At 40.6% G+C, this 18,861-nt stretch overlaps 1 protein-coding gene across 1 annotated transcript in view; it reads left to right on the top strand.

The window, feature by feature from the left end:
- The window catches only part of LEMD3 (LEM domain containing 3), a 1,135,447-nt gene that overhangs the window by 761,987 nt on the left and 354,599 nt on the right, over positions 1-18,861 (top strand). The window lies entirely within an intron of this gene.

Below are 18,861 nucleotides of genomic sequence, written 5' to 3'. Positions count from 1 at the left end.
CAAAAATCCTACCACTTCTGATAGAGATTCCAGGATAGATGGGGAAAAAGGTTTATACGTCTGCAACCTTGGCAATCGGGGCCTTAAACTGCCAGTTTCATATGCTTAAATATCAACAGCATGTTATGGGCTTACTTAAACAGAAAATGTTGATTTCTGATTGTGTGGAAAATAGAGTTACAGGAATTATTGCATTCAGCAGAACAGGTTGGAAAGCATACTTTGCAATGTGGTTTTGATTCCTTGGAGGTCTCTTGTAGAGACGCCGTTACTGGATCTGTGATTAGAAGGCATTGCCTGGCTCAAGGAGCAAAATCTGCCTGATCATGTTAATGCTAAATTGTTGGATGTCCCTTTGCAGCATGATGCTCTGTTTGGTAATAAGGCAGAAGAGGTTTTAAAGAAAATGAAAGACAATGCTAAATCTAGGCAAACTGTAAAAGATTTCTTGCAAGTGCAGCCACCCAGGTTCAGTAGACACTAGCCTACTAAAAGTTGGACCTTCCCTGTGTCCAACAGAGCCACTCAAGGCAAATCCAGGCAGATACCAATCACAGGGTTCTTACAGGTCAAAACAATGGGGTGCCTCCACCTCCAAATCTGGAGGAAACGAAGCACAACCCTACAGTAGGCAGTCTCAATGACTTTCTTGTACATTCACCAAGCACTTATCTTTTGGCAGCCCCCTTGGGTGGAAAACTAGCACTTTATGCTCAAAATTGGCAGTTAATTACCCAGGACAAGTGGGTATTAAACATAGTATCCCAGGGGTACAGATTTCATTTTCATACTTTGCCAATTCCAAACGGATTACCAGATCTGCCACAAAACCAGTGGGCAGAGGCCCAGAAACAAGTCATGTCCCTCATGGATATGGGGGCTATTCAACCAGTACCAGAAAAGGAAAAAGGACAGGGTTTTTATTAGAGTATTCCTGGTACCCAGAAAAGACTATTCATGGTGTCCAATACTGGACTTATCGATTTTGAACACGTTCCTGGACATTCCAAAATTCAAAATGCTGACTTTACAACAGCTACTGCCTACGCTAGGCAGGAATGCTTGATTAGTAACTCTAGACTTAAAAAAGGCATACCTGCGTATCCCAATAAGGGAATCATGCAGAAGATACCTCCGCTTCAAAGCAGGTTTTTTGCATTACCAATTCTCTGCACTGCCCTTTGGCTTACCTACTGCTCCCAGGGTCTTTACAAAGTGCCTGGCACCAGTAATTGCATCCTGCAGACAAAGAAGCATTCAAATTTATCCTTACCTGGACGATTGTCTCATTCAAGCAGAGGACAAGGACACTCTCTTCTTCAACATCTGGCATTTGTAAAAAGGCTTCTAGCATGCCTGGGGTACACCATAAACGAAAAGAAATCACAATTGGTACCCTCTCAAATCATTACATTCCTGGGTGCAAGCTTGAATACAACTGCCCAGATGTCTTACCTCACGCCAGACAAACAAAGGCAACTGATAACATACTTCAAACAGATGGCAACAAAAACTCAGTTATCTACAAGGCAAATTTTGCAGGCTTTGGGGTTCATGGCATCCTGCATTCTACTAATTCCATATGCGAGACTGCATATGAGGAAACTTCAGTGGTACCTAATATGGAGTCAGCATTGTCACAGTCCGGAAACAAGGATTCCTCTCATTCCCTGCCTACAACAGGAGTTTCTTTGGTGGGCAGAGACATGTCACCAAAACAAGGAACTGTCATTCACTCTACCCCCTGCCAGCCAAACCGTAACTACAGATGCATCAGACTATGCTTGGGGGGCCCACCTGGCAGGGAGATGAATTCAGGGCAAATGGAGCCCAAACCAAATGCATCTGCATATCAACCAGAAAGAGGTGCTAGCTGTTCAGAATGCTCTGACAGCCTTCAAGGACTTACTTCATCCAGGGCAACTACTGATAGACTGACAACACCACAGTTATGTGGTACATAAACAAGCAGGGGGGTACACATTCCTACCCCTTTGCAGGCTAGCCATGGCCTTGTGGAACACAGCCTTGACTTACCAAATACATCTTCAAGCTCAATTCCTGCCAGGAAAACAAAATACTCTGGCAGACGACCTAAGCAGAAATCTTATGGACCCACATGAATGGAAACTGGAGCCACAAATCTTCAGCATGTTAACACAGGAATGGGGAGCCCAGACATAATTCTATTTAATTCCCCCCAAAATTATCAGTTGGACAAATTCTGCACAAGAACTCATCACAAAGAAGCATGGAAAGTGGATGCCCTATCCTTCAGCTGGAGAAACCTATCAGTCTATGCCTTTCCCCCTCTGCCTCTTCTCTCCAAGTTCTTACTAAAAGTCAGACAGGAAAAAAACAAAAATGATCCTAGTTACTCCTAACTGGCCTCTCCAGCACTGGTACCCACTTCTAAGGAATACATCTCATCTTCCTCCATGGTACTTGCCTCGAATACCTCAGCTACTGTCTCAGCAGAACAATCAAATTCTGCACACTTAGCTCCAAACTCTGAATCTTGCAGCATGTCTGATCAATTAATTATTCAAACACCTCTCAGTAAATCTGTGATGGATGTCGTTTTGGAAGCCAGAAGGCCTAGTACTAGAAAATCGTATGCTGATAAATGGAAGAGATTCTGTGCTTGGAACCAAGCACAAGGAACAGGCACAGCAAAGCCCAATATTCCTCAGATTTTACAATATTTGACTGAGATGCTTGACAAGGGCCTATCTTTTTCTTCAATAAAAATCCATGCCTCTGCCATCTCGGCTTATTACAACACAGAGCCCCCTCTCTTTTTTCATCCTCTGCTTAAACAGTATCGTAGAGGGGCCAAAAATGTAAGGCCTCCCAGAAGATCACCAACTCCTGCATGGGACCTCAATTTTGTGCTGGAAAAACTCACCCTGCCTCCTTTTGAACCAGCAGCTACTGCGGATATATATCTTGGAAAACAGCTTTTCTCTTGGCAGTCACTTAAGCAAGAAGGGTTTCAGAACTACAGGCTCTCATGGCAGTGGAGCCTTTTATTATATTTTACCCGGGCAGGGTGTCCCTCAGGGCCAATCCTTTTTTTATGCTTAAGGTGGTATCCAGTGTAGCTCTTAACCAGACCATTCACCTGCCAACATTTTACCCAAATCTGCAGAACAAGGGGGAGCGGATTCTGCATTCATTGGATGTACACAGACAACTAAGATTCTACTTAGGACCAAATCTCTAAGAAAGTCTGAGCAACTACTGGTAGCATTTGCTGCAGGGTCAGAGGGGAAGGCTATATCAAAGCAGACTATTTCTAAGTGGATAAGCCACTGCATTAGTTTCTGCTACTTGCACCATGGTAAACCTTTGCCCAAGTGGATCAGATCACATTCCACCAGGGCTGCCTCTACTTCAGCAGCTTTTCTCAGAGGGGTTCCAACCAAAGACATTCTAGAAGCTGCTACTTGGAGCTCTGTTCATACCTTCACAAAGCATTATCATTTGCCTCTCTTCTCCAAATCAGGGCAGGCTTTGCCACTGCAGTTCTGCAGGGCCTTATAGCTGTTCCTAATGCTGTTTAGTTCCATCCTCCCATCCATAGCTTTGGGATTCTACCCAAATGTAATGACTGCAACAGTGAAACATGAAGAACATAGTACAGTTGTGTGCATTTACCATAAATGTAGATGTTCGAGTGTATTCACTGTTGCAGTCCAGGTTACCCACCCGCCATCCCCCATTCTATACCTTTTCTTTCCTTCACCATACACAAAAGCCTTTCTGATGTATTTGCTTTTAGATGAAGGTAAAGTTTGTTTCTAAAAGTGCATTTATATATATTTACTGTTTTATCTCTTTCTCTCTCTCTCTCTCTCTCTCTCTATATATATATATATATATATATATATACATACATATATATATATATATTTTTTTTTTTGCTCCCCATTTGGAGGGGCACCTGACATCTGGGGCAAGAAAAACTGAATAAAATGGTGTCTGCTGCATGTTTTATACCCCTGACGTCATGGAAGAAGAGACAGCAACCGACGCAGGTCCCAAGACTTTGTTATTCAGGCTAAGGGCAACCTGCCAGCAGATTACCCAAATGTAATGACTGCAACAGTGAATACACTCGAACATCTACATTTATAAATGTAAAAATAAAATGAACGGAACGAAGCAAAAGCAAGTATTCCACGTGTTTAAAATAAAAGTCAGGTAGATCCACATATAAAAAATCCAGGAATATTTATTGCGACACAGATGAGCGCTTTCGCAAGTAGCTTCATCAGATCTCTCATAACATCTAAACTGGCATTGTCTTTATATACACAGGTTAATCTAAGCAGGCAATTAAGTTCAATTAAAACATTCTTCATTTAAAGGTATATAAAACATACAATTCCATCTAAACTCTAAATACAATCTATCTATGAATGTAGGATGTATAGAAGTATAATAGACCCTATAAAACACATAAATATATATATATAAAAAATGCATAAATGTATATATATAAAAAATGTGTAAAGATATATAATTGTATATATAGACATATATATGAAAAAATACTATTATAATATATAAAAATGTATAAAAATATATGTGTGTACAAAAATATAATGAATACCTATATAAAAATATATGTATCATGATAAAAAATCACCTAACATTTCTACGTTATCTAAGTTTAGCTTTAATTGAGGCCCTTTCATTCAGGCCTCGTCCTCTATCTGATTTCAGTAATATAATCCACTCTGTTTCCTTGCTCTCTCTATACGTTGCAATATCTCCTCCTCTAGTATTAGGGGTAACAACCTGTAGTACTCTAAAAGAAAATGTATGTTCTGTGTTGTATAATGCTATGTGCTTTGCTAATGCATTATGATTAGAGCCCTTTCTGATATGATACAGGTGCTCTCTCATTCTGTCTCTAAACTTCTATACATCCTACATTCATAGAGTCTATTTAGAGTTTAGATGGAATTGTATGTTTTATATACCTTTAAATGAAGAATGTTTTAATTGAACTTAATTGCCTGCTTAGATTAACCTGTGTATATAAAGACAATGTCAGTTTAGATGTTATGAGACATCTGATGAAGCTACTTGCGAAAGCGCTTATCTGTGTCACAATAAATATTCCTGGATTTTGTATATGTGGATCTACCTGACTTTTATTTTAAACACGTGGAATACTTGCTTTTGCTTCGTTCCATTCATTTTATTTTTACATTTGTCAATATATTTTATGGCAACGAGCATATTCCAGGTCAGCAGCAGTTCTTCGGATTGTTTTTTATCTACATGTATGATAAGTGTACACAACTGTACTTTCCCCTTCCTCCTCATAAACCTTGCATCTCCTACCTGCCTCACCCTTCCATTCCACCTCTTAAACCTGAGGCTTTCATATTTTTAATATTTATTTTTCTTGAACCACAGATCAGTGGTTGAGGGAGATAATTTCTTTCATTGGACTGCAAAATAAAATTCAAAGCCTTCTCTCCGTGTCTTGGCTCAGCCACTTTAGATGGGAGCCATGGAGGTTACACTTGTAGTAACATGAGAGGCAGAATATTCTCCAAGCTGTTTCTGGTTACAGAGAGCGAAACCTTGCAGGGCTTTACTGGACCTTTTCAGGCTGAATGAATACCTAATTTTAGGGTTTTGTCTATGACGCCTAGCAGAGTTCTGGGTTTAGTTACATAGTTGTCACCTTTAAGACATGCTCCTTAGTGTTGACCCAGTAGTCGGGGACTTTGGGGGCACACCGTAATCTAGCCTTTGACCATCACTTCTACAATAGTGAGGAAATTATTCTATGTTGCACAGCTTATAAACAATGGTATGGCATCTAGGTCCAATTAAGTCATTGTTCCACTGTATTCGGCAGTCATTAGACCTGTCATTAAGTAGAGTGCCCGCTTTGGTATGTACCTAACCAGGCATATCCAACAGCTGGAACTTGCACAGAGGTTCCACACTAAAAGAATACAGGGCATAATTAAAATGCCCTGTGCAGACCACCTCAAGGCCCTTTCCCTGTATTTTTTCTCCTACAGGCTGTTAAGGGGAGATCTGTGCTTGGCATATAGGGCATTGCTAGACCCCAATCTGATGGACCTCCTGCATATCCACATAACAATCATTTCCAGAATTACTTGTTGTAAAGACTGTGATGGGACTTGCTGAAGAGACAGGTATGTATCCCCGTGACTACCCTGTCTCTGGAACAGGCCACCCATCCATGTGAAGTAGAGTCCCTAACCCAATTCAAGTGTAACTTGGACAATTGGATGGGGAACAGGAAATTCATCCCTGGCTTGACACCTGTGGATACGGGCCACCTGTAAATTGTACATCTCACAGGCTCCTGCTTGTAAATGTTTCATCTCCCAAGGCCTTGTTTACACTTATCAGGGTACCAGAATTTGTCAGATTTGGGATGCATGGCTAGGCTTAAAAAGACCCTTGTGGTCTTTAGCCTAGTAAACACCTTTGAACTTGTAAGAGTAAGACTGACTGGCACGTAGCCTGGCTATCCAAACCTCTCCCCCTTTACCCATGATCCAGAACCTTGTCTCCAAATCTCTACATTCTGAATTTTGTCTTAAGATGTCTACATTCAGAACCTTGTCTTCGGATCTCTACAGCTGGACAAAGTGTCACAAAGCTTTTACTGAAGGGGGGGGTCGTCCCCCCCCCCCCCCAAGATCAGTAAATTGAAAATGCCAGTAATCTGAGACCCTATGCTTGTGACAAGATCGTAAGTGGTGCAGTACTCCAGGACAATTAGCCAGGTAGTAGAATATCAGGTTTATACATTGGAGATGTGGGGGATAAGTACATATTTTCTGTGAGTGTAGAGAGGTAGCATGAGTATGGGGGAAGTGTAGTAGTGAATGGAAAACATTTATCGGAGACCATTAGTGAATGGAAAACCTCTATCAGAGGTGTAGTTGTGGAAGGATGGCGAGTTAAAATTAGAAGGCAAGCCAGTATGGTAAATTAAATCATTTAAGAAGTTCTGTTAGGGTGATGGCAATACAGTTAAATAGAAAGTAGAAGTTAGAGGCATGGATGCCACCCCTCGTATTGATAGAGTATGTATTCTGTGCGTACAGAATGCCAAGGTATGCACTGGCAGATGCTGTTGGCCATAATAGACTTGTCATTGTACATTGGAGCAGGTAAATGAGTGAGACATATAATTCAAAATATCCATATGGTCTGTGTATGACTCTGCACTGGGATTACTTTGTCGCCTGTCAGGCAAGAGGGTGGTTTCGGATTAAGTTGGGTGGCTCTGGTGTCCGAGGTCATGGAGAGTCACCAGAGGCAGCTTCCGTAGCATTTAAAATATTTAAGAGTAAAAAAGAGCAAAATGAGATGTGGCAAATTGAAGAGAGATTTCTGGTTTGGGAAGTAATGACTGGAGGGGGAAGGGAGAAGGCTTTATGGTAGAGTAATAAACATTTGCTGAAAGGGAGTGGGGTTAAATATTTATCCTTTGGGTTGGATTAAGCTTTGTAATTTTTCATGTATATTAATAGTGTGTGAGAGACCTGTATATAACAGATATAGTTGGGTGGGTGTATCTGTTCATAGTGCATAATCTTAGTTATTAATGTTTACATTGTGTTATGATATCTGATTATCAGTTTTGCTGTTGAGATTTGTTGTAACAATACTTTCAAGATTTGAGACGTTCCCAGGTAGTTTATTTATTTATTTTACATTTGTTGACCGGGCTGGTCTAGCTGGATACATGTCCATTTTCAGTAGAGGCTCAGGGAGAAAAGCTACACAGAGATACATAATAATTCAATTACATAAATGAAGTTATACAGTGTTAAGAAAAAAATATTTAGGAGATTTAAGATAGTACAGTCAAAACAAAAATCCCCCCCCCCTTTTTTTTTTGTTGTAGTATTCCATTTTATAGGTTACAGTGATATTTGTGCATAAAATGCTTATAATTAGTGTACATAGGACAGATTGTAAATATTTCATATGAAGACATAAAGGAAGGGAGGGAATGAGTTAGAGGGAGAAGAAATTAGTCAGGGTTAGTGCAGGTGCATAGCCAGTGATTATTGAGATGTGATTTTAGATGTTTTTTAAAAAGTAGCAGAGAAGTCTGAGCTGTGATTTCGGTTGGAAGATTATTCCATAATTTTCCTACAGAGTTTGAGAACAAGGAGTCACCTGCTGAGTTGTTTGATTTAGTAGTGTTAATCAATAGTTTGTTTGAGTAACGTACATTTTTGAGGTTGTTATAAGGTGTGATAAGGCTAGAGAGTATAGGAGTGTTGCTAGGTTGATACAGGGTCTTGTGGGCTAAAGTAAGTTGGTAAAATTGAAGCTGGTTAGGGATTTCAAGACAGTTTAAGTGTTTAAGATTTAAGCAGTGGTGGGTTCTGAAAGGAGAGCCTGTAGCAAATCTAGCAATATTATTGTAGGAAGTTGCTAGTTTCTTGAGGTTGTTTTTGGAGATATTAGTATATATGGGAGCAGCATAGAGCAGAGTGGATAAAAGGTGAGTTCGAGCTATGGCAGACCTAGCTTCTGGTGAAAGATGGTGTTTGATGCGATAGAGGGATCCTAGTTTCTTATTAATTAATTTTATTGTATTGTTTGTGTGTCTCAAAGTTTAGGTTGTTGTCAATTGTTATACCTAGCAATTTAGTGGTAGGGTCAGGTGAGATAAGGGTACCATTATTAGAAATAAGATTTGTCTGTACAGGGGAAGACTTTTGGGTTGGGGTGAAAAGTAGCAATTTAGTTTTTTTGGGATTTAGGAGAAGGCAGCGGTAGGAGAACCATTGTTCAACAGTGTTAAAGGCTTTTTGAGTAATTGGCTGAAGTTCGGTTGGTGAGTAAGCAGAGCAGATTAATGTAGAGTCATCTGCGTACTGAATGCAGGTGGAGTATGGGATTTCAGATTGCAGGTCATTTATGGAGATAGAAAATAAAAGTGGGCCTAAAATAGAGCCCTGTGGAATGCCGAGGGAGATTGGGAGGTGATTGTATAGTTCATTTTGCCAGAGTACGGCCTGCTGACGATTGCCAAGGTAAGATGTAAACCATTTTAAAGATGGAGAATCCAAGGAGAGAGACTTAGGGTGTGGAGTAGAAGTTGATGGTTGACCATACCAAAAGCTTTGGATAGGTCAAAAACTGCAGATGATAGTCTATTATTACGGTTGTTGTTGATACAGTTTGTGAATGATAGCAGGGCAGTGGTAGTACTATGAAAAGGTCTAAAGCCATGTTGGCAGTTGGCAAGTAGGTTATTTATAAGAAGGTGATTGAGTATCTGCTTGTGAATGCATTTTTCCAAAATTTTAGCTATAGGGGATAGTAAAGCTATGGGATGATAGTTGAAGTCATTGGAATTTCCACCTTTATGTAAAGAGATATGTGAGATTTTCCAGATTGATGGTACTTCCCTTCTTTTATAGATCTGTTTATCAGAATGGAAATAGGGTAGGCTAAGGCTTTAGCACCTTTTTGCAAGAATTCTGCGGGGAGTTTATCTGCAGATGGGGAGGTTGGTTTTAACTTTTGGAGAAGGGAGGAAATGTAAGAAGTGGATACTGGTTGTGGGGTGAAATTGTGGGGGTGGGTTATGAGAAGATGTGGGCAAGTTAGATATATCAGGTGATAGGTGGCTAGCTAGAGTTTGGATGGTTTCTGTAAAGAAAGAGTTAAAGGCATTGGCAGTTTCTTTTGGATTATTGGGGTTAGATCCTTGGGGACTGGGTGTGATTGATTGGCCTGGGTAGAGAAGATTATTAATACTAGCCCAGAATTTTTTAGGTTGTCTGGTAGAGGATTGTTGTAATTGTAGATAGTAATTCTTTTTATCTAGCAGGATGGCTCTTTTAGCACTGTTTCTGTGTTCTCTAAAGGTTTGATGGTCTGACGGATTCTTGGAAGTACGCCATTTTGCCCAATATTTATTTCTAAGTAGGATTTTCTATTTAGTAGTAATAGTAAGCCATGGGGCTGGTTTAGCTATGGTTCTGATAGAACGGGTTGGAGCATGATGATCCAAGATAGCCAAGAATGTAGAATTAAAGTATTCCACAGCGTTATTCAGAGGGAGAGTTTTTAATGGAGACCAATTACATTGATTAAGTTCTGCTTGGAAAAGTTCTAGGTTGAAATGCTTTTTAGAGCGTATTGTTCGGAAAGTGTTTGGGAATGTTATGTTGGTTTTATGTCTAATAATATATGTCAGACAATGGTCGCTGAGGTCATCAGGAAGGATGCCTGTTGTGTAGGTTTGCTGTGGGGTATTAGTTAGTATCCAGTCTAAGGTGGTTGCCTTGTTATTGATTTTATTGGTTCTGGTATGGTAATTAATTAGTTGTGAGTAGCCATACAGGTTAATGTGGGTGGTGGGATTTATATTTGTGCAAGAGTTCCAGTCAGTGTTAGTCCCCAAGAATAATGGTGTCTTGTGGGATATTACTAGTGAGCCAGCTAAGAATGTCTTCTAATATATTACAGTTGTTCCCAGGGGGGAGATAGACACAGATATTTATTTCTTTACTAGTATTTAGCGGCAGTTTGGAGATTATTTATGCACTAGCATTAGTAGGTAAGTTAAGGTTAAGTGTACTGACTTGTAGCTCAGTTTTATAGAGGATTGCTACTCTGCCTCTTTTTGGAAGTACGGTCGAGTCTAATAATATTATAGCCAGGTGGGGAGATTTAGATGTTTTTAATGGAAGGTTTTAGCCATGTTTCTGATAAACATAGGATATCAAATGGCTGAGTCTGTAAGAGAGCATGGAGTTGAGTAACTTTGTTGCATATGCTGCGTATGTTTAGGTGAGCAATAGAGAGTGAGTTGGTAGGTTTGGGAGGAGGAGGTTTTATAGTATTATTGTGGTTTATAACTGTTGTGGGAGGGGGATTATTTGGGCCTGGGTTAGGGTGAATATCGCCATCTAATAGAGATAGTAGGGGTGCTATAGGTTTAGGGTGCACTGGTTTGCTGTGGAAATCAAATAGTTTTCTAGTTTTTGGGTAAGAGAAGTTGATGTGAGTAATTCGATGATATTTTGGTAATTGGTAGCAAGGTATATAAGGGATATTTAGCCAGTAATGAGAAGAAGGTTTTGTTTGTGATGAGGTATGTTTGGAAGGTAGTAGGAAGGGGTTATTGGGAGAGTGTTCAAATGAGGTAAGAAGGTAAGTAGAGGCTAGAGAGGGTAATAGGAGTAACCAAATGTTTGATTTTTGTGGGGGATTGTACGGATATACATTTTTAAGGATGGTGATTTGAATGGATCAGTGATGGTTTGGGAAACAAATGTAGGTAAGGTAGAGAAAAAGGTGTTAGAAGTGATTAGGGATAGATAGTGTGGACAAATTTTAGAGGAAAAGGGGGGTGGGTGTAGTAATTATTTGGTTTATGTGATTGGAGTAATTTTGATGGGGTGTGGTCTGTAGGTGGAATAAGTTTAGGAGCACTGGGGGTGGGTGAGATTTGGGGGTAGGGTAGCGGAGTGAGCCCAAAGGGCGAACGGAGCGGGATCAGACAATAGAGAGTTCTGCCAAGGAAGACAATCAGTGAGGTTGAAGAAAAATTCAGCAGGTAAGTTTGGTAAAATAGTTGGAAAGTAGCTTTCATCCTGCCCTTTTGTAAGAGACTCTTTAGAGCACTCAAATTGCAGGCCAACTTCTATCCTTCCTCCACTCTCAAAAATCTTAGAAAAATGATTTCCCATGCAACTGCTACAACACCTCACAGATAGCGGTGTCCTCTCTTGTATCCATCATGGATTTAAACTGCTCCAAAGACTTCAGTATACATCTGTCATATACTCTAGCCTACAGTGGTTTAAGAACTTTTTAACCAATGGACACCAGAGCTATAAAGTGCCAATTAGATTTAGCTTCCTTTCTTTCAGTCACTATTGGGGTACCTCAAGGATCTGTCTTGAGATGCATGGTTAATATCTTCATAAATTACCTCCACCCATGTATCACTCCAGTATGCAGACTACTTGATTCTCATCTCTGTAGCTGACGATCTCCAGTTTCCCAAGAAACCTACCTCCTTTTCCATTGAAGCTTGACTTGACAGTTCCCAACTTCTGCACTGTCATATAAAAAAAATGGTTCTCTTCACCCCCTAAGTTTCACTCTGACACAGTCTGAACTTCAAAATCAATTCCTTAAACAACACATGCATTCCGAGGGTTACACAAACTAAGCTGCTAGGCGTTACCATAGACAAAAACCTAAAGTTTTGCTCCCATATATAAGATGTAGTTAAAAGGATGCATCAGTAACTTGGAACATTATACTGAGTAAAGCAGTACTTCACTAATCCTAGTATAAAAACTGTAGCATCTGCCTATCTACTGCCAGCACTACTCTACAGTTTCCTATAGTTGTATATCTCCATGTCAACCAAATCGCCTGGCTGCAACAAAATTGCCAGTTTTTCCTGCAGCCACCATTATAGGGCATAACACTGAAACCCTCAAAAACAAAAACATTGCCTAGAACTTCATTTACTAATAGCTTGTTGAAGCCTGCAGCCTTGTACGTAAACCCAACAAATGTCCCAGCCTAAAATGCATCCTCCAGCCATACCTACCTCCAGAAGCCTGTGCTTATTAACAAAGCCTCACTGTCCACTCACACAGACAGTAACTCAGTTGGGAATGCCTTTCATTGATTTCACATTCCCAAACTATGAAACTCACTGTGTCTGCACTAAAGAATCCGTAACAACTTGTCCACTTTCAGACATCAACTAAAAGACTGTCTCAGGGATTGCTGGTTAAAGTAACACACACCTCTCCTTTGCCACATTTTCTTGCTCCTTAAAACAGTTGGGCATTAGTAATAAACAGTGAGGACTCGCTAGTAAATAAAATGTATATATTGCAAGTCTCATTTGACATGTGTCCACAATTGACATTGTTATACCTATAACTTTCTACTCACTGCACTGCCATCTAAAGGGTATATTACCCCCATTGCACCCTAAATAACTTGTCAAACATCCCTTTAATGCAGGTGTTTGTTTGCTCATGTATATGCCTGTGTTTGTAGCTTATCCGCTACCGATATTTGTGTAATATGATCCATTTCAACATGGTGTGATTCAATGTGAATGTATACTCTTATTCATTATGCTTTTAGGTAATATGAACCAGTTCAGTATGCTATCATTTTCTAATTCTGTGTTGTCAAAGATTGCAATAATGTTTAATTTAGCTGTAGTAGTGTACATTTTATCTTTTAGTGTAATGTATTGAACCTTTTCTTCCCAAGCCTCCACTGAAGTTTTTTATTTCACCATTCTATTTTCCCGGTCAACAAATTAAAATAAGTTTGTTTCCTGTTTTGAGAAGTTGAGAAAAAAAAAAGAGAAAAGCATTGCTCTATCTTAAGAGAATAACTCCAGGTTATATCTGGTTTACTGTTTTTTGAGTGAATTTGGTGTATGTGAATGTGTCCACTGAACCAGGTCACAATTTCTTTTCCCTACCAAAAAGTGACAACTTCAGCAAGGTTTATATTCCTTTTCCTTTATCCTGTTACTTTTTATTGCCACTTTCCAGTAATGTAGTTAGGTTCACTGTTTCTTTAGCTCATTGTACCTTTACATTGTCAATTTGTCCATAATTTACACCACATTCAGACTGTTATAGGTAAGAGTTTTTCTGTGTGGCAATTTTGTTAGCTTTTTTTTGTGTGTGCTAGTTTTGTCACCATTAACTTTCAAGTAGTAGTTTGTGTATGTCAAGCTCATTGCAATTTAGTTGTTGTCAAGGTTTCTTCTGAAAGTTTAGTCCATTTAAATTAGATAAACTTCCACACAAGACCATCATTTGAAATGTCTTAATTGCTTTGGAGAACACCTTTTCTTAAAGCAGTGTTCCACTTATTCTTCTTTTACATCATCGATCCTCAAAGAAAGGAAGAATCGATTAGAGTTAGAAACATTAAAAAGTGTTTCAAACCCCACCCAAAAAAAAAGGTAGTTTGGGAGCCCCCTTCTGCCCTGCCTCCTTTTCAGCCACTGAGAGGGACATGTTTGGAGGACTTGTATATTTTCCTCCTAAGCATCTACCCACCTACTTCTGGTTTCCAAGAAGACTTTATAACCTCAACTCATACCAAGCAGTATTGCCTCTACCGTAGCTGAATCAGAGCTCAGAATACATCAGCTGCACACATTAAAGTCCATCACGTCCAGGCATTGCGTCTCAGTTGAATTGGACTATTCTAAAGTATAGCAGACGTTCCCTGTTAATGTAGAACAGTTCAATTCCCCCACTAACACAGGTGTAAGTGAAGCACCTTCTCTCCCAAATGTTACTGTCCCTTCCATTCGACATTGTGCTCAGTTCCCAGACCCTATTTGACTGACTGTTGAATGGATTGAGGTCGACCGTGCCAAGGATTTTTAACAGTGAGCTCTTCAATGCCAGGGATCTTTTCATTGTGTGGACCAAATGAGGGGGCTAGCCCTTTGGGGCAACCATCCTGTCCTTGGGCTTGGCCTTCAAGAAGTTAGCATTGATAACCCTCAGTGTCAACCAAATTCAACGATTGTAGTTTCAACTTGGCCAAGGGCTGCTTTTGTGGTGACACTCTTTACCCCCTCATATCTCTTGTGCTGGCTAGCCATGAAAGCCACCTGGTACTTGGCCCAAGAGTCAGGTGTAATCCTTAGGGCACCTTGCTTCCATTGTCAGGTGAATATCCTGATAGACCATTTGAGAAGCGAGTTATACCCTTGTGAATGGATATCAAACTGATGTATTCCTGGATTTGGCCAAGAGGCAGGGTATAAAAGCATTGGACGTTCTTTGCTTCTCCAGAAAACAAATGGCTAAAAAAAGCTACACAAGGGCACAAATCACAGAGGCCTGGGTAACACATGCCTCTTAGTAAGCTGGATAGGTCTGCGTCTATATATCATTCCATATATCCCCTTATCTCTGCAGGGTAGTATAGGAAAATAGGCATCACATGCTATTCGTACCTCCATTTTGGACAAGATAGCAGCAGTTCTTTCTCCCTCTTGCTGAGTATAGTAGGGACAGAGCCTGATCTGCTACTTTAACATGTGGAGCTCTTGAACAAAAATAAGGGTCTCACACACATCATAACATGAAGTCCCTTAAGTCCGACCTCCTCAATGAAGTATCTTTCAGTGTGTTTAGGCATGTTTTCTGACTGTACATTTTCTATTATAAGGGAAGCTAGGAAACCATGCACTGAGGAATCATACCTAGCATACCTGGAAAGGATTTGATTTTTGTACCAGAGGGTGGGTCTAGATCCTAACCAGTCTGTGTCCTTGAAGTTCCTATCAGACCTTTATACATCAAGGTTATCTTGTGCCTCACTCAGTAAAGGCATGTCTACAGCCTGACTGCCTACTTTGAAGTCCCATTTTTTTTTAAATTTTTACCATTAATGCAAATTCTGAATGGTATTTTACATGTATATAGACCACATGAAGGTACTCTCTACCATGGGATGTGAACTGTGGGATAGACTTTGCCACCCTTTCAGCAAACAGCTGCTGTGCCCTTTAAATACTTGATCTGGAAGGCTCCATATTTCAGTGGTCATTGCATCTGCCAAGAGGATATCTAAACTGCATGCAGTCGTGTAAACACTCTCTTCTCAGCTTCCAAAAGGCTTAGTTAGCTCTTTGCATCGATCCCATCTTCATGCCCCCAGTGGTGATGGAAATCTATCAAGCAATTAATCTCTTTATTTAATCCTGTCTCACAGAGCAAAGAAAGGATATTGCACACCTGGACGCACATAGGCAACTGAAATTTTCATTAAAGGTACTAAGTCAGAAATCAAATTGCAGTAATCATTCTTAGCCTTTGCAAAGTAAAGAAGAAAAGACTCCTGTAAATGGACCATCTCTGAATGTCTGACTCACTGCCTCTTCTTCCATTACTATTTTAATGGCAAGACTGTCTCAGGGCATGTGATTTGCCCACCCCAAAAGAGTCACTGCAGACACTACTACTTTCCTTTCTTAGATAAGAGGTTACCCAGGTCATATTGGCAGCAGTTACTAGCACATCTGTCCACATCCTTCTGCAGACATTATAACTTGGTCATTACATTTTGAGCTAGAGCAGGATATGTTATGGCAATCCCACATTAGCTACTGCAGCGAGCACCTTTTTAAGGCCAGCCACCCACTGTTCTAAAAATTCTGGGAATCTTCCCAACTTTTACTGCCATGACCAGTACTGTGAACATAGTGCATTTGTGCTAGGAACTTGCTGTAATTGTAGTTATTTTAAGCATGCTAACTGTTGCAGCCGTATTTCACACCCTGTGCCCCCCTGTTGGGTTAGGTGTGTGACACAAGGGTCAGATGAGTCCTACGTGGCTATACCATTGCCTGGTTCATGTGTGGGAGAACCATACTCTTTAGGTGCGGGGAGGGCCAGGGGTAAAGAATCAGTGATGACACATCTCCCCCTGGGGATTTTCCCAGTAGTGTAGTGCATGCAAAAAAGAGGCAGAAGACCCACAACATTGCAAGGCAACAGCCTCCAACTGCGTTTTCGCCTGAGCTGGTGGCTGTGGTTAGATCCATTATTCAGGCCTTTGATTATGGAGTGCAAATCTGGGTTATTTGTAACTGTGCTTCCATCCCTGTTCAACCACCCAGGGATCCTGATTTTTAAAGGGAATCCAGAGTCTGAGGTTTTGGAAATATCTGAATCTGACCAGTCAGTATCCTGTGAGGACAAATAGGTTTGGAAGCCCAAACTGAGGTTTTCTTTTTCCCAAATGCTGGCTGGATTTATGGATGTATTCACATGGGAAAAATCACGGATGCCCCTGAGATCAGCAGGATGTGTGATCTTTTGGAGGATGAGGCCCAGGAGTGGCAGCCTTCCTCTGGTGATCCCAGAGTTGGAGGATGTTTTTTAAGCAAGTTTGCAGTTATCCTCTGCTGGATGAGTCTCTACCTAAAAAAAAATGTTTAAGAAGTTAGGCTTGCACTCTGCCATTCCTGGCCTCCAAGCCCTGCTTTTTTGTCCTTACTGATCTTTGCCAGTAAAAAGACCATGTCTTTTTCTTGAAGGACTGGGTTTGATGAACTAGACAAGTGGCTAGAATCTTAGGGAAAGAAGCTGGCACAGTCCAGCATGACAGCTTTTAAAGTATGTAACTATCAGTGTTTTATGTGGAAATTTACATTTGGTTCTATGTATAGTTTAGACAAGTCCACTGCATTGTTACCTTCTGAGCAGAAACACAGAGAGGTTGATTCCAATGTTTCTCAAGTGTCTAAACATTTATTTATTTCAGTTTGATTACCAGGGAGGTCCACTGGGCTAAGGGGCCCGTTTTCAGTGGAGGCCTGGGGAGAAAAGCTCCAACAGGAAACAATAGTTTAATTACATGAAAATTCAAAGGCAGTTTGCATTACAGATAACAGGTTGCTACAAAAAGAATAAACACTAACAATTTCTATTTTGTTCAGGAGGAAAAAACAGGCTTATAGCATAAAAATCAAGGTTTTACTATTTTAGTTACCTATGCTAAGTATATTTAAAAGAGGTTAGGAAGGTAAAGAGGTTAGCCTGGAGAGAAGGGGGGGAAGATAGCTTGAGAAGTATGGGCTGAAGAGTGCAGTTGCATTTCCTGTTTAGATAGAGGTAGGAATGAAGTTGGGTTTTGAAGTTAAGGTTGGTACATGTCCTTAGTGTGGAAGGCAGGGCATTCCATTTTTTTAGCTAGGGTAAAGGATAAGAGAAGCTGACCTGCTGGGCGCTTCGGTTTTTGTACGGTGATCAGGTTTTGGTGAGATCATCTAAGTGATCTAAGGGGGGGGTATAAGGTTGTAGAATATTAGAAAGAGCAGGGCAACTTAGTAGGATGGAACAATAATTTGTGGGCTGTGATTTGGAGAAAGTCAAGTTGATTGGGGAGTTCAAGCCAGTTTAGAGAGTGAGGGGGGAGGTGCAGTGATGAGAGGAGGATTTGGCATTTGTGGCAAATCTGGAGATTTTGTTGTAACATTGTTCCAATTTGGAGGCAAGTGTGGATGATAAATTAGTCAGCAGGGGAGCACCATATACAGTAGGGAGGGAAGGAGGTAGGTAGAGGCAAGAGTTAGTCTGGTGGGAGGAGAGAGGAAGTGGTTGTTTCTATACAGTAAGCCAAGTTTTATGTTTTTTTTTTTATGTTTAGCTGGATATGAGTATTTAATTTTAGTTGGTCATCAATTGTAACACCGAGAAGTTTGGTGGGCACAATCTCAATAGTGGAGTTGTTAAGGCTGGTAATTTGAAATGAGTTTTTATCAAGAGAGGAGGATTTAGAGGGGGAGCAAAGGAGGATCTTAGTTTTGTTTGCGTTTAGAGAGAGATGATTTTGGAGCATCCAGTTTTCAGTGGTTGAGAAGGCACTTTGTGTTAGGGCTCGGAGCTCTGTTAGGTTAGAGGCACCGCAGATCAAAGTGGAATTGGCGTATTGCACAATTTTGGTGTTAGGAATGGCTTTGTGGAAGTCATTAATAAAGATATTGAATAGTAACGGGCCGAGTATGGAACCTTGGGGTACTCCAGTAGGGGTAGGAAGGAAAGTAGAGGTGGCTTGGCCCCATTTCACAGCTTGGGACCTGTTTGAAAGGTAGCTGGAGAACCAGGAAAGAGTTTTTTGACAAAGGTTGAGATTAGAGAGGTGGTTTAGAAGATGGGTATGAGAGATGGTGTCAAAAGCTTTGGACAAGTCTAGTAGAACAGAGGATACTATATTACCAGAGTCACATGCTGAACTGACGAGTGCAAGAACGAGAGAAGGGCGGTGTTAGTACTGTGTCCTGGGCGGAAGCAA

The sequence above is a fragment of the Protopterus annectens genome, chromosome 11.part0 (genome assembly GCF_019279795.1).
Source record: "Protopterus annectens isolate FY-2018-M chromosome 11.part0, PAN1.0, whole genome shotgun sequence".
NCBI classification, from domain to species: domain Eukaryota; kingdom Metazoa; phylum Chordata; order Ceratodontiformes; family Protopteridae; genus Protopterus; species Protopterus annectens.
The sequence above is the reverse complement of the archived record's forward strand: the minus strand, read 5'-3'. Positions and strand labels throughout refer to the sequence as shown.